Source organism: Silurus aristotelis (assembly GCF_946808225.1).
Source record: "Silurus aristotelis genome assembly, chromosome: 1".
Lineage (NCBI taxonomy): Eukaryota > Metazoa > Chordata > Actinopteri > Siluriformes > Siluridae > Silurus > Silurus aristotelis.
In genome coordinates this window covers 7176522-7191323 of record NC_139574.1, presented here as the reverse complement: position 1 = coordinate 7191323, position 14802 = coordinate 7176522, and the positions used below count along the sequence as shown (strand labels likewise).

At 38.7% G+C, this 14802-nt stretch overlaps 1 protein-coding gene across 1 annotated transcript in view; it reads left to right on the top strand.

Moving 5' to 3' along the window:
- Positions 1 to 9286: 9286 nt before the first annotated feature.
- nck1b (NCK adaptor protein 1b) overlaps positions 9287 to 14802 on the top strand; it is a 65999-nt gene continuing 60483 nt past the window's right edge. Inside the window, exon 1 of the mRNA XM_083547894.1 lies at positions 9287 to 9438. The gene's annotated coding sequence lies outside the window, so the exon portion shown is untranslated. The remainder of the gene's footprint in view (positions 9439 to 14802) is intronic.

Below are 14802 nucleotides of genomic sequence, written 5' to 3'. Positions count from 1 at the left end.
AGTTGGTTGGGGCTACAATTGCCTGTTTTGCATTCAAGCATCGGTCAGTGAACAGTTGATAACCTCAATAATGATGGAAGAAGTTGAGGAGATGAGGAGTTTGGTTCCTCTAAAGGTTTCTTCCTTATACCATCTCAGGGAGTTTTTCCTCACCACGGTTGCTACTGGCTCTCTCATTAGGGATGACCCTATAGGGGTTGATGAGATGTGCACACATCCAGATGTGTGAGTGTGTAGCATAATAGTCATCTAACGATGACTATTGCAGTTTGGCTCACATCAAAATACTTACTCTTGCCAATTTTTACTGCTTCCAACACACATGCTGTGGATGCTGCCCACAACCCTGAGACCATGATGGAATTCACTCTGCCATGGGGTTGAGATTTCTGCTGGTGTTGCTAATTGTGTTTTATAAAAACACCTCAGTCGTAGGAGAGCGTTGTTTTGTTTCTCACTGTACTGTACCAACTGTGTGGTTAGCATGACTCAAATAAAAGCCACTTGACTTGTCTTTTCACACAAGTCGAGCATTAGATTTGTATATGCTCATTTGCTGTTATAATAGCCTCCACTCTTCTGGGAAGATGTTCACTATATGTTGGAGTGTCCTTGTGTGAAATTCGTTCCACTACAGTGGTGTTAGTGAAGTCAGGTACTGATGTTGATGAGGTGAGGATGCCTGGGGTGCAGTCAGCATTCATCATGTTCATTAGAGTTGAGGTCAGAGCTCTATAGCATTAGATCTTAGATCTACTCCAACCCGCGTATATCTTCATGGAGCTGGTTTGGTGTACAGGGGTATTGTCATGCTGGAACAGATTTTGGGTCTCCTAGTTCAAGTGAAAGGAAATTTCATGCTACTGCCTCCAAAAACGTCCAATACAATTGTGTGCCTTTAACTTTCAAAATTGGAGGAACCACATGCGGCTGGAAAAGTCAGGTGTCTTAATACTTTCGTTCATAATGGGTATCTATTCCATCCTGATGGAAGCAATATAGTGGATCTTCACATGCTTCCACCAGGTGGCGCCTTCCAACATTTGGTTTGATGTGATGGGTAAACTAATCACTGAACACAATGGCATGTTAAAATACGTACAGCAGGTGGGGTTTTTTCTATAGCTGGAGTGTGAATAGACACAGTAAGTGTGTTGTGTAATTCAGATTCAATTCAATTCAATATTTTATATCTAATCTCTATTGTTCTGGTGAAGGATGTAACACAATTAGCATTTTCATACACTAAACCACACAACAGAGTGTGTACTAGTGTGTATGAAAGCACGTGTGTGTATGAAAGCATGTGTGTGTGTGTGTGTGTGTGTGTGTGGTGAGCAGTATGAAAGGGAAAGGGAGGGGTGCTCATGGTGTAGCACAAGTACAGTGGCTCCATCTGTTTGTGCAGGAAACAGATTGCATCCTGAAGTGTGTCATGCAGCCCTCCATTCAGCTCCCTCGACTGTGACTCAAAACAAATTACAGGAGTGCATGTTTCCACTGAAGCGTCTATTAAACATGGACAAAAAGCATTCAAAATGAGTTAGTTATACACACACACACACACACACACACACACACACACACACACACACACACACACACACACACACACTCAGGTCTCAGTGTCAGCCCAGACGGCACCGCTCCATCCATCCAGTTCAGAATCTGAACCAGAATTTATTTGTTACATACATAACAGTATAATGTGCAGTGAACTGCTTATTATAACTAATACATGATATATGAAAAAAAAAATGTAAACTAAACAATATAATTAAATATGATTCATTAGAAAATGCAGTCATAATAATAATAATAATAATAATAATAATAATAATAATAATAATAATAATAATAACAATAATAATATTATTATATGTTGTTTAAATATTATATAATAATTATGATATGCTGAATTTACAGATATTATATACAAGTAGTTGCTAATGGGAAGTAGTGGCAAGTAATAGGTAAAAATATATATTACTTATTTGCTATTATAAGTTATAATGATGATTTGACAATACATTTATTTATTTATTTATTTATTTTATGTATTTATGTATTTTTAAAGTGCTACGATTAATCCCAGCAGAGTTTCCAGTTTGATCCAGTTCACAAACAGAATCAGAATTGATTTGTTACTTACTGTACATGAGAGAACGATGCAGTGAAATTCTTATTATGATTAATGCCTGCTATATAAAGGAAATTAAAAAAAGAATAAGATGGAATAGAAAATTGCAATATCATAAAAAACATGAAATCATGTTGAGAAATAATAATAATAGTAATAATAAAAAAAATAATAATATAATAATGTTTTTATTTATACATAATATTTATTTATAATTTATAATAAATTATAATAATTTATATTGTTTATAAATATATATATTTATATTTATATTAGGGCTGTCAATCAATAAAAATATTTAATTGCTATTAATCGCATGAGTTAACTCGTGATTAATCACATCTTAATCACACGTTTTTATCTGTTCTATATGTACCATAAATTAATACTTTTCAAATTTTTAATACTCTAATCAACATGGGCATGAACAAATATGAATGTTTTATGCAAATGTATGTTAATTATTAGTGAAACCAAACTCAACATACAGCATGAAAACAAAATATTCTTGGAAATGTTTTAAAGTAATTATGGCATTTTAATTGACTTTAATCGTTTATATCTTACGATATACAAGAGATTTATATACTCGGTTTATCATATGCTGAATTTACTGATATTATATACAAGTATCAGCTAATAGGAATTAATGCATAGATAATAGGTAATAATATATATCACTTATTAAATTATATGTTTTAATGATGATATAATGATAATAATTTTCCATGTTGGTTTTATGTATTTATGTATTTTTTAAAAGAGATATAATTCACTTCTGGGCTGATGGTATTCTAAGTCTGTAAACTAGTAAACAAGTGTTGATCTATTCATTGTTAGAGATTTTTAAGGCACTGTATAAAGGCATCTGCTAAATACCAATGTAAATATAAAAATAAGTAATAGGGTTTTATATTCACATACATTAGATCTGTATGTTGTGAGTTAAAATCCAAGCAAATTTGGAGAGCGTTTTTCGAAAAGCTACGTTTTTGTTGACTGAAATCCCATCTCAGTGTGACAGAAGGCCAAAATGGAGAGAAAAATATAAATGATAAGAAATGTAAATATTTTCAAACAAAAGCATATTAGTTCATTACTCTGAGTTGTTTGTTCCTCGACTGACCCCAAGTTTTTCTTGACTACAGTGGCAGGCCGTGCATTTGGTACCTGGGCCTTTAGTGGGGACGTACCCGACTTAATCCACCTCTTAATACCACCACTATCACGTCGCAATTATAGAAACCATCAATACAATACAAAAATGCAAAATAACAATGAGTGGCTTTACATAGAGAGAGGCATTTCACATATGGAGGGTGAAAACTATTTTACTAAAGCTAGAAACCCAGTTAAGACTCCAACCCTCTACACTACAACCTCAACTGTGCACCTACATCATCTGGAGCAGTTCAGAATCAATATTTGTCTAATAACATGACAAAAACATAAATACAACTTACTCACCAGAGATGCAGACTCATAATTTGCACCACTGCTCAGAGGATGTAATCCAGTGGTACCGCTCGTAATCACTGGTCTGAAAGTGGTAAACAAACCCTTTCCCGGGCTGAGACAATCTAGCTAGCTTCAGGGTTAGCCAACCTCCTTACGATGTCTAGCTTTTCTTGAAAATGTATTTTTATGAATGTCTGAGACCAAATCAATTTCTCTTCCTCCGTAAGCGTAAAAAAGTCTAACTCGGATGTGTTAATTAAGACTAGACACGTGCTTTGCCAGTCGAACTTGGCTGTAACAGTTTCCATCTGACCAACCAATCAGAGGACGGAAAAATGCTGACGCTATTCTGGGCCAGATAGCTGCCCTGTAAGGAGATTATAAAATCTGATTGGTTAAAAAAACAGACACATTGCTAATAGAGACTAAGGTAAAAGGGCCAGCAGTACTGACTTTGAAGGCCCTCCTCAGATTAGATTCACATGGCAGTGCATAGAGGCTGAAATCTAATTGGACAAAAAAATCTAACATCCACATACACGTACTGGAAGCAGTGCTGCCAAGAGAAACACTACGAAATTAAGAGAATGAACTGTTGTGAATAAATTAATAAAATTTAATTAAAAAATATTAGAATTTAGGTTGTCAATGTAGGTCAGTGCTTCTGATAGTGTTTAGGACAGCAGAGAAGACTTTGCTGGCCCTGACCACCCGTCACTTCTTCACTGTGATTTTCAATTGTTCAATTTTAATTCTCTGTGGCCTGATGGTTTAGACAAAAGACAGGAAAACACAAATATTGCTCTATTTTTTTTTCTTTTTTAATTCATCCACATCTGTGAAAGGGGAAAGTTTTTATATACACGCATGCAATTTCCTCTTTCGGTATTAGCTTGTAGTTGTTCATGCCCATACACAGAATCAGCAGATATATTCAAATACTGTACACCAAAACTTAAAAAACAAAAACAACAAATAATACATTTTACATTTCTTCCTTAAATTTAAACATGAATTGTTTTTGTTCGAATTTATTTTTTGACACCATCTACTATTATATTTTTTGTATTTTTGCCTCAGAACTAAAAACTGCTCAGTCTGTCAATTTTTAATCCAGTTCTGACAGATCTTTTTCTTGAAAGCACAATGAAACTCCACATAGTGAATCCGCATAATTATGTTAAAGAAACTATACACTCAGAATAAACACTTTTTTATGATGGAGTTAGCTATTAGTGATGAAGAAGCTGCTGTCGAAACAAAATGAACCGTTCACATGGCACTTTTTTTTATTACGAAGAAAGAAAAAACTGCGAATTTCACACCTTTATAGAATTATAACTTGGATTTTAAGCAGCTAAATGGCCAGACGTGCCTAAAAATGTCACGACAGTCCTTGCTTTTGTTCATGTTTATATTTGTTTCTGGGGGCGGAGCTTAGTTTTCTTAAGTTCTATATATCACAACTTTGTAACATGGAAAAATTTTATTTAATTGTATTTAATTTTATATATTAATAGTCACTGTTGAATATAAATATATCATACATTTATTGCATAGTCCCTGTCGAAAGTGTGGAAACACCTAGTCTTTTATGGTTTTTGAGATCCATGCGAGGTCCTTTTAATTAAAACACACAAGAATTGGACAGTGAATGAGTAGAAGAAAGTTCTCTGGAAAGATAAGTCCAAATTTGTCTCTAACAGAAGAACATAATATAAGCTGAAGATCAGGAGAGAAGATGATATCAAACTGACTCAACCCCACAGACAAGCTTAATGGTTTAGGGTTGTTTTGGAGACTTATTCTGTGTAAAAGGAACCATCATGGCATAAGACCATCAATATGGAGGAACTGGAATGATACACACACACACACACACACACACACACACACACACACACACACACACACACACACACACACACATGTACACACATTAACGACATAAAAACCCTGTTTGCACACTTGTTGTCGAACCAAATGTTTACATGTACAGTATTTATTTTGGATTTTTATACAGAAGATCCACTTGCACAACTTTCTGTACTGTACTAGATGTTGCACGTGTCGTTTGTTTAGAGTTTTGTGTAGTTTTGCGTTCCTTTTGTTAATTTATGTTGTACGATGGAGCACCTGGGTCCTGGGGAAACTGTACATGGTTGTCATTATCGTGCTATAAGCACTAATGTCACGTTGAGACTTTTAAATACACGTGTGAAGAACATTAAATCTAACACTTCTTCTTCTTCTTTCGGCTGCTCCCATTAGGGGTCGCCACAGCGGATCATCCGTCTCCATACCACCCTGTCCTCTATATCTGCCTCTTTTACACCAACTACCTGCATGTCTTCCCTCACCACATCCATGAACCTCCTCCTTGGCCTTCCTCTTTTCCTCCTACCTGGTGGCTCCATCTTCAGCATTTTTCTACCAATATAATTCATGTCCCTTCTCTGCACATGTCCAAACCATCTCAATCTCGCCTCCCTCACCTTGTCACCAAAACATCCTACATGTGCTGTCCCTCTAATAAACTCATTTCTAATCTTGTCCATCCTCGTCACTCCCAACGAAAACCTCAACATCTTCAGCTCTGCTACCTCCAGCTCCACCTCCTGTCTTTTACTCAATGCCACTGTCTCTAATCCATACAACATCGCAGGTCTCACCACAGTCCTATAAACTTTCCCTTTCATTCTTGCAGATACTCTTCTATCACAAATCACTCCTGTCACTCTTCTCCACCCACTCCACCCTGCCTGCACTCTTTTCTTTACTTCCCTAACACACTCTCCATTACTTTGCACTGTTGACCCCAGGTACCTGAACTCCTCCACCTTCTCCACCTCTTCTCCCTGCAACCGCATCACTCCACTGCCCTCCCTCTCATTCACACACATGTACTCTGTCTTACTCCTACTGACATTCATTCCCCTTCTCTCCAGCGCATATCTCAACCTCTTCAGGCTCTTCTCAACCTGCTCTCTACTCTCACCACAAATCACAATATCATCTGCAAACATCATAGTCCAGGGAGACTCCTGTCTGACCTCGTCCGTCAACCTGTCCATCACCACTGCAAACAGGAAAGGGCTCAGGGCCGATCCTTGATGCAGTCCAACCTTCACCCTGAACCAGTCTGTCGTACCTACTGCACACTTTACTGCCGTCACACTGTCCTCATACATGTCCTGCACCACCCTCACATACTTCTCTGACACACCTGACTTCCTCATACAATACCACAACTCCTCTCTCGGCACCCTGTCGTACGCTTTCTCTAAATCCACAAATACACAATGCAGCTCCTTCTGTCCTTCTCTATACTTCTCCATCAACATCCTCAAAGCAAATAAGGCATATGTGGTGCTCTTCCTCGGCATGAAACCATACTGTTGCTCACAAATGGTCACCTCTTCTCTCAGCCTGGCTTCCACTACTCTTTCCCATAACTTCATGGTATGACTGATCAACTTAATTCCCCTGTAGTTACTGCAGGTCTGCACATCTCCCTTATGCTTAAAGATCGGTACCAGCACACTCCTTCTCCATTCCTCAGGCATCCTCTCCCCTTCCAGAATCCTGTTAAACAATCTGGTTAAAAACTCCACTGCCATCTCTCCTAAACATCTCCACGCTTCTACCGGTATGTCATCTGGTCCAACCGACTTTCCATTCTTCATCCTCTTAATCGCTGCTCTTACTTCCTCCTTACTAATCCTATCTACATCCTGCTTCACCAACTCCACATCCTGTAACCTTCTCTCTCTCTGATTTTTCTCATTCATCAGCTGCTCAAAATACTCCCTCCATCTTCTCAACACACTTTCCTCACTAGTCAACACATTTCCCTCTCCATCCTTTATTGCTCTAACTTGCAGTACATCCTTCCCAGCTCGGTCCCTCTGCTTGGCCAATCGGTATAAATCCTTTTCTCCTTCCTTAGTGTCCAACCTCTTATACAGTTCCTCATATGCCTTTTCCTTGGCTTTCGCCACATCCCTTTTAACCTGCTGCCGCATCTCCTTGTACTTCTGCCTACTCTTCTCATCACTCTGTCGATCCCACTTCTGTTTTGCCAACCTCTTTCCCCTAATGCTCTCCTGCACTTCCTCATTCCACCACCACGTCTCCTTGTCTTGCTTTCTATTTCCAGATGTCACACCAAGTACTTTTCTAGCTGCCTCCCTCATCACTCCTGCAGTAGTTGCCCAATCATCCGGCACCTCTTCACCACCACCAAGCCCCTGTCTGACCTCTTCCCTGAACCTCACACTACACTCTTCCCCCTTCAGTTTCCACCATCTTATTCTTCTTTCAAACCTTACTTTCCTCCTCTTCTTCTTTGCCTCCAAAACCATCCTACAGACCACCATCCGATGCTGTCTAGCTACACTGTCCCCCGCCAACACCTTACAGTCTCCAATCTCCTTCAGGTTGCATCTCCTACACAGAAGATAATCCACCTGTGTGCACCTTCCTCCACTCTTATACGTCACCCTATGATCCTCCTTCTTCTTAAAATACGTGTTTACCACTGCCATTTCCATCCTTTTAGCAAAATCTACCACCATCTGCTCTTCCACATTCCTCTCTTTAAAACCATACCTACCCATCACCTCCTCATCACCTCTGTTCCCTTCACCTACATGCCCATTAAAGTCTGCCCCAATCACCAATCGTTCTTTCCTAGGTACACCATCTACCACTTCATCTAATTCACTCCAGAATCTTTCTTTCTCCTCCATCTCACAGCCAACTTGTGGAGCATAGGCACTGATGACATTTATCATCATCCCTTCAACTTCCACCTTCACGATCATCACCCTATCAGAAACTCTCTTCACCTCCACTACACTCTTACTGTACGCTTCCTTCAGAATCACCCCTACACCATTTCTCTTCCGACCCACACCATGATAGAACAGTTTAAACCCACCTCCAATGTTCCTGGCCTTACTCCCTTTCCACTTGGTCTCCTGAACACACAACACATCTACCTTTCTCCTCTCCATCATATCAGCTATCTCTCTCCCTTTACCCGTCATAGTACCAACATTTAAAGTACCAACCCGAACCTCTACTCTCCTACACTGCTCCTTTCCCTGCCGTCTCTGTAGACGCCTTCCTCCTCTCCTTCTCCTCCTTCTCCTCCTTCGGCCAACAGTAGCCCAATTTCCACCGGTACCCTGTCGGCTAACGATACCTGTGGCGGTCGTTGTTAACCCGGGCCTCGACCGATCCGGTATGAAATTCTCATTTGTGATCCGCATATTTGATTTGGCACATGTTTTACGCTGGATGCCCTTCCTAACGCAACCCTCCCCATTTACCCGGGCTTGGGACCGGCACTAAGAGTACACTGGCTTGTGCCCCCCTAATGGCTGGGTTACATTAAATCTAACACAAGTATGAAAAAAATCGAATTGTTACTAATAGACAAGTATTGAAAATGACAGACGTGTATTTCAGCCAATAAGGATAACGGCTCGGATTCGACATCCAATAAAAATCGAGAACTGCGAGCTGGGGGCGGGATTTCCCACGTTGGATACTCTGGATACTGGAAAAGCCGTTTTTCCCACCCAAGTACTGCTTTTTGCGTTATTTGATTGGCTACATTGTTCGCAATTTCTGTGCTTTGATTGGCTAAGACTTTACAGACGGTGCAAATCGAGCCAATCGTAATGCAGGAGGCGGGACTTGTGGGACTGGGTGAATAACGTTGGAAAAGCTTTCCATAAAGGCGAACGGTGAGCGAAGTGCAGATCAATGTATAATACACAGAATTGGACAGAAAAAGCGGACAAATAACACAAAAAACGATCATCTTGCAGGTAAGAGGAGTGCTATTTTATTATTTTTAATAAACCTTGGGTTTTTCGGCTTGGAATTCTATGAGTTGCTAGCTCTGGAAAAGCGCTGGAATGCTAACAGGTAATGTGTAATGGCTGTGTTACAAACGCCCTTTTTATTAGTGTACAAGTGCACTATAGAGGCGTGTTATAATGGTGTATTCGCCTTATCTAGTGCACTACTTAGGGAAGTGTTGGGTATTTCGGATACGGGACGTGGAAACGTCTGTATTGCTAGGACAAACGAGTGGAAATGTTGTGTAAAAATGGGAGTGAAAATTCACATGATTTCAGTTCAGGGAATTTTTTTTAGGGATAGTGTTAAATTGTGATTTTTTTTTTTTTTAGGATTTTTTTTTTATTCAAGCTCCCATCATGAGATTGGTGTTTGTTAGATCCACCTACCATGGTTCTATAAACCAGGCATTGTTTTATTAAAAATATCAATATATTATTTATATAGTGTCTTCAATCTGCTCAATAATAAGCAGCAATGATTATGATAATCAATAAATAGGCTCAAGTGACCATAAAGACTGTAGAAAAGGTCATACTTTCATATCTGCACATGATGACTGCAAATTAATGTTTTTTTCTGAAAAAATATAAAAATGTTTTATTGTAGGTCCCATATGATCGCCATAATTGTGATCTGTATTTTGATATTTTGACGCTCGAGGTACCCTGATCGAAAGTGAATTAAATTGAACTGTTTAATATTGTTCAATATTTCTGCTGTAGTTTGTCTGGAGTTTCACTTCTACAGTCGGTCACTGATGAGATGTTCTTTAGAGGTGGTAGGATTAAACATTTCTCCAACTAGGAGACCTGAACACGTCCCAGCACGAAGCTCCATCAGGATGTGCTTTACATGGGTTTGGAGAGGAAGATCTCCTGCTATAGAGCACTGACCTCAACCCTGTTGAACACCTTTACCTCCATCAGTAGCTGACTTTACGAACGCGCTTGTAGCTGAATGAATGTGTGACTCCTGTGTGCATGATGGAGCGTAAAAAAGATCTCACTAATAGTGGAGATCTAATAATACGGTATCGCGTCAGTCACATTGGATTCTGCATCTACGGGAAGTAGGAATGTGACCCATGTTTTCCTCCACCCGAGTGTCACAGCGTGGTTTCTGTATTTACTCAGATTTCTAAAAACCCCGCGGTCGTATCCGTTACACCGGACACCGGGTTCATTCGTGCTGATGTTATTTTGTTATCCAGCTGATAAACCCATGTAATTCTGTGCCTAGTCTGCCAATACAGGTTTCTGTTTCCTCTCGGTAACTAAAGTCGGCGTCTCTGAAAGACACACACACACACACACACACACACACACACACACACACGCACACACGCACACACGCGCACAATTTATATGATGATCTGGAGGTTTGGATTCACAGCCATGGCCTCCACATGTCCTGCATTAGCGTTATCGTTATTAAACAGGATGAAAATGTCCAGTAAATTTCCAGAAACTTTCCAGAAAATTCAGTCCAAATCCAGGGAATTTGGGGAATATGCCAAGTTGGAAACTCACAAGGATATTTGGGAATTATTAAAAAAATTGGGATCAAACATAAAAACAAACATTTAGTTTGATCATAAGCTGACATGCACGCAAACCGATACATATTTCAAATCCATCAAACGCACGATGTGCACAAGAGACTCCTTTCACGTTTTAAACATAAACGTACGCAATGTCGATGTCGTTTATGCGACTGTTCGCCACGACGGGAAGTGATGCGTGTTCTGTGATTCGAGGAATTGGCGGTGCACGTAGGGGGGCGTGGCCTCAGTAACCGTGCAGTAAGTTTCGATTGTGATTGATAATTGTGCAGAGGGAGAAATTCGACTGAAATTGCATTCAATCCCCATGTTTTAAACAAAATTAACCAGCAAGATTTTATTTTTTTTAAACTACATTTCAGTTCCTTTTTCGAGTAAATTCCCTATTTATTCTAATTCATTCCCATTTTTTTCACTTTTAAATCCCATTGAAAATTTCCAGTCTTAAATTACTGGAATTTTTTCATTGCTAGCTATTGGTTGCATTAGTCGAATTTGGATTATAATATTTGGGATAATAAAATAGATCTAAATGTATCATGCTGACTGCACCTCAGCCCACAGAAATCTAGTGGGACATCTTCCCGGAAGAGTGGATGTTATTTATAATAACTGGACCAGCACGTTCAAGACGCACCCTTAAATATTTTGGGGAGGTGCTGACATATTTTAGTCTTTTGTACAGTGTTATTGTAGTTCATGTCATAGAACTGGAATGATTACCATTTGAACAAAGGAAATGCACCAATTAAAGACGTCAGCGTTTTTTTCATTTAATTATAAGTTATCAGTTCCATCTCCACAGACACATCGGAGTTCTTGTGTCGTGTTCAGAGAAACAGCAGATCCTGTACAACACAAGAAACGGCGAGAACAAACGAGTGCCTTTCGTGGAAAAGGACAAGAGGGAATGTCTTTGGTTTGCCATCCGATGCTGACGTCTTATTCCTAGGCATGTTACTGTGCACCAAACTTCAGCTTTAAACTTCAATACCAAAAAGTTGGGACATTTGATGTTTTTTTTTTATAGTTTTATTGCGAATAGAATATAGATTTATTCAAGTTATTGTGGTTGTACATTACTCCCTCACCTGCACCGTCTTGGGTAACTTTTTAAAAATCCTCGGACTCGCAATCCTACTTTTCCCCCCGAATAAAAGCTGGGTCAGGTGACCTGGATCAGACCAGACTATACATTAAAACACCTAGATTTTAAATCCCCGCTAGCTGAGCATGCAACAGTGAGAAATATGCACTTTTTGCCATTTATGATTATATAAATCCTAGAAATCAGGGCAACCGATGGCTCACATATGATGCCAATTTATTTATTTTTCGGCTATGTTTCGTCGATTTTCTTTTTCTCCCCCTTTCATGTAATAAAGTATTTTTTTTAATTAATACATGATATAGAAAATTGCTTAAATCGAACATTTATTGAACACAAGCCTCTCCAATCAGTGTCGGCCGGCTTTAGTTTTTTCCGCACCATTGACTCTCCTCGTAGAAATCAACTGTTTCTCGGCTGATCCGCCAAAAAAGAGAATCCGATCGGCTAAATAGCTTACCGAATGAGCACACGGAAAAAAATGGAACACGCTTATTGTCATTCTTGCAATTCTTTGCGACTTGGCAGACCTGATTCTGTTGGCAATGATCGCAGCAGGTAGAAACGTTTCTTGCTTTATAAATTTACAGCTCTAGCTCTTCCCGATTTCCCTGTTTGGACACCAAATACACACTACCGCCACCTGCTGGTATGGAAGATGTATGCTCTTTCACAATATCCTAATTTGTAGAACAATCGTACGATGCCCAAAATCGTACCGATTAATTGGTTGGACGATCAATTGGTCAACCTCAAATTTAATATTTTTGATAGAATGCACAGAATTACACAAATGTTTTCTAAATAACTTCTCAACCATTAGCACAGAATCTATCTATCTATCTATCTATCTATCTATCTATCTATCTATCTATCTATCTATCTATCTATCTATCTATCTATCTATCTATCTATCTATCTATCTATCTATCTATCTATCTATCTATCTATCTATCTATCTATCTGACATGCACATAAATCATTACTAATTGGAGGTTGAATGGCTGCAGCCTACGCGATGTTTATTTTAGTACGCTATCTGGTGTTCCATACGATGTGACTGGGCAAGCTCGCAGAACTTCCCCTGAAGCAGCGGTACCTATTTATCAGACTCCTACATTTGTGCTCTTCAGAGGAGTGAGGAAATCTATGAGTCTTCCTGGTAAATACTCATTTCACACGAATTGTTCACCAAATGAGCGGTACAGGAAGTTCTCAGCGTGATGCACAATAACAGAAATCACTGAGGAATCACTGAAAATACAGGAAAATCATTAATGGAATATTGAGGAATTTGCTTAGAAATAACTGAAGAATTACTAAGAAATAATTGAGGAGTCATTGAGAAATTCTTGGGGATCACTGAGAAACGACTTGGGAATTGCTAAAAAATTTCTGCCAAATGCCTAAGGAATTGCTGAGAAGCAACTAATGAGCCTTTGAGAAATATCTTCTACTTTACTAAGGAATCACTGAGAAAATATTGAGAAACGACTGAAGAATTGCTGAGGAAACAATTAAGAAATTGTTGAGTTTTTAGAAAGAACTTAGGATTAACTGAAGTAACTGAGTAGTTACTGAGAAATTATTAAGAAACAATTATGGAATCGCTAAGAAAAGACTAAGTAATTGCAGAGAAACAATGAATCTTTGAGAAATTAAGGTTCCACCATTACTGCACCATCAAATATTAAAAAATGAACTGAGGAATCGCTGGGAAGTTACTGAGGAATAGCTGGGAAGTTACTGAGGAATCGCTGGGAAGTTACTGAGGAATGACTTAAAATTACTGACGGTATACTAAGGGAATAAACTGAGGAATAAAACAACACAGGTTGTTCTGTTATACGCAAGTAATCAAAATAAAGTTGCTGTTTATTCCCCAAATCTTCTAGATATGTTTTTACAAATTTAGTTTTTTCTTACACCACAGTTACCAGGAAAAGACTAATACACTTTTATTTAATAAACATTTTACACTCTACCGGTTTGTAGTTATAGTTAATACTGTTGAACATCTGTGAGGAAACTTAGTTCCTGTTCTCACTGATATTGTAGTTGTTATAAAGTCATTTCCACACCAGCCTTCTTTTGTCCTTCTCTTGAATTTAATAAGACATAAAAAAAAAGAAACCAGAAAGTCTTGAGGACTTTCCTGAGGTAGAAAACCTACTGACTTTCAAAACTGACACTGGGGACTCGTTCAGGAAACAAGCATATGAATATAAACCTGCAGCCAGGATGCAAGAACAACAATTATTGTCCAAGTTGCTGTTATAGAAACCAAGAATCTGTAAAATCCAACCAATCAGAATCTAGAATTTAAAAGCCCTGTTTTCCCAATGGTGTTATTTATTTGGGATATCTCTGACCGGAGCCATGCGTTTCTAACAGACGGTGAGAAATAAAGAAACTGGAGTAACCCTAGTGAGAAACTTTGAGGTAAAAATTATTTCATAATTTCAGAATCATTACTTAATCTTCATTTTAAAATAATTTTTACCTCAAATTTCCTTAGTAACTTCTCAGTGATCCCTCAGTAACTTCTCAGTGATCCCTCAGTAACTTCTCAGTGATCCCTCAGTAACTTCTCAGTGATCCCTCAGTAACTTCTCAGTGATCCCTCAGTAACTTCTCAGTGATCCCTCAGTAACTTCT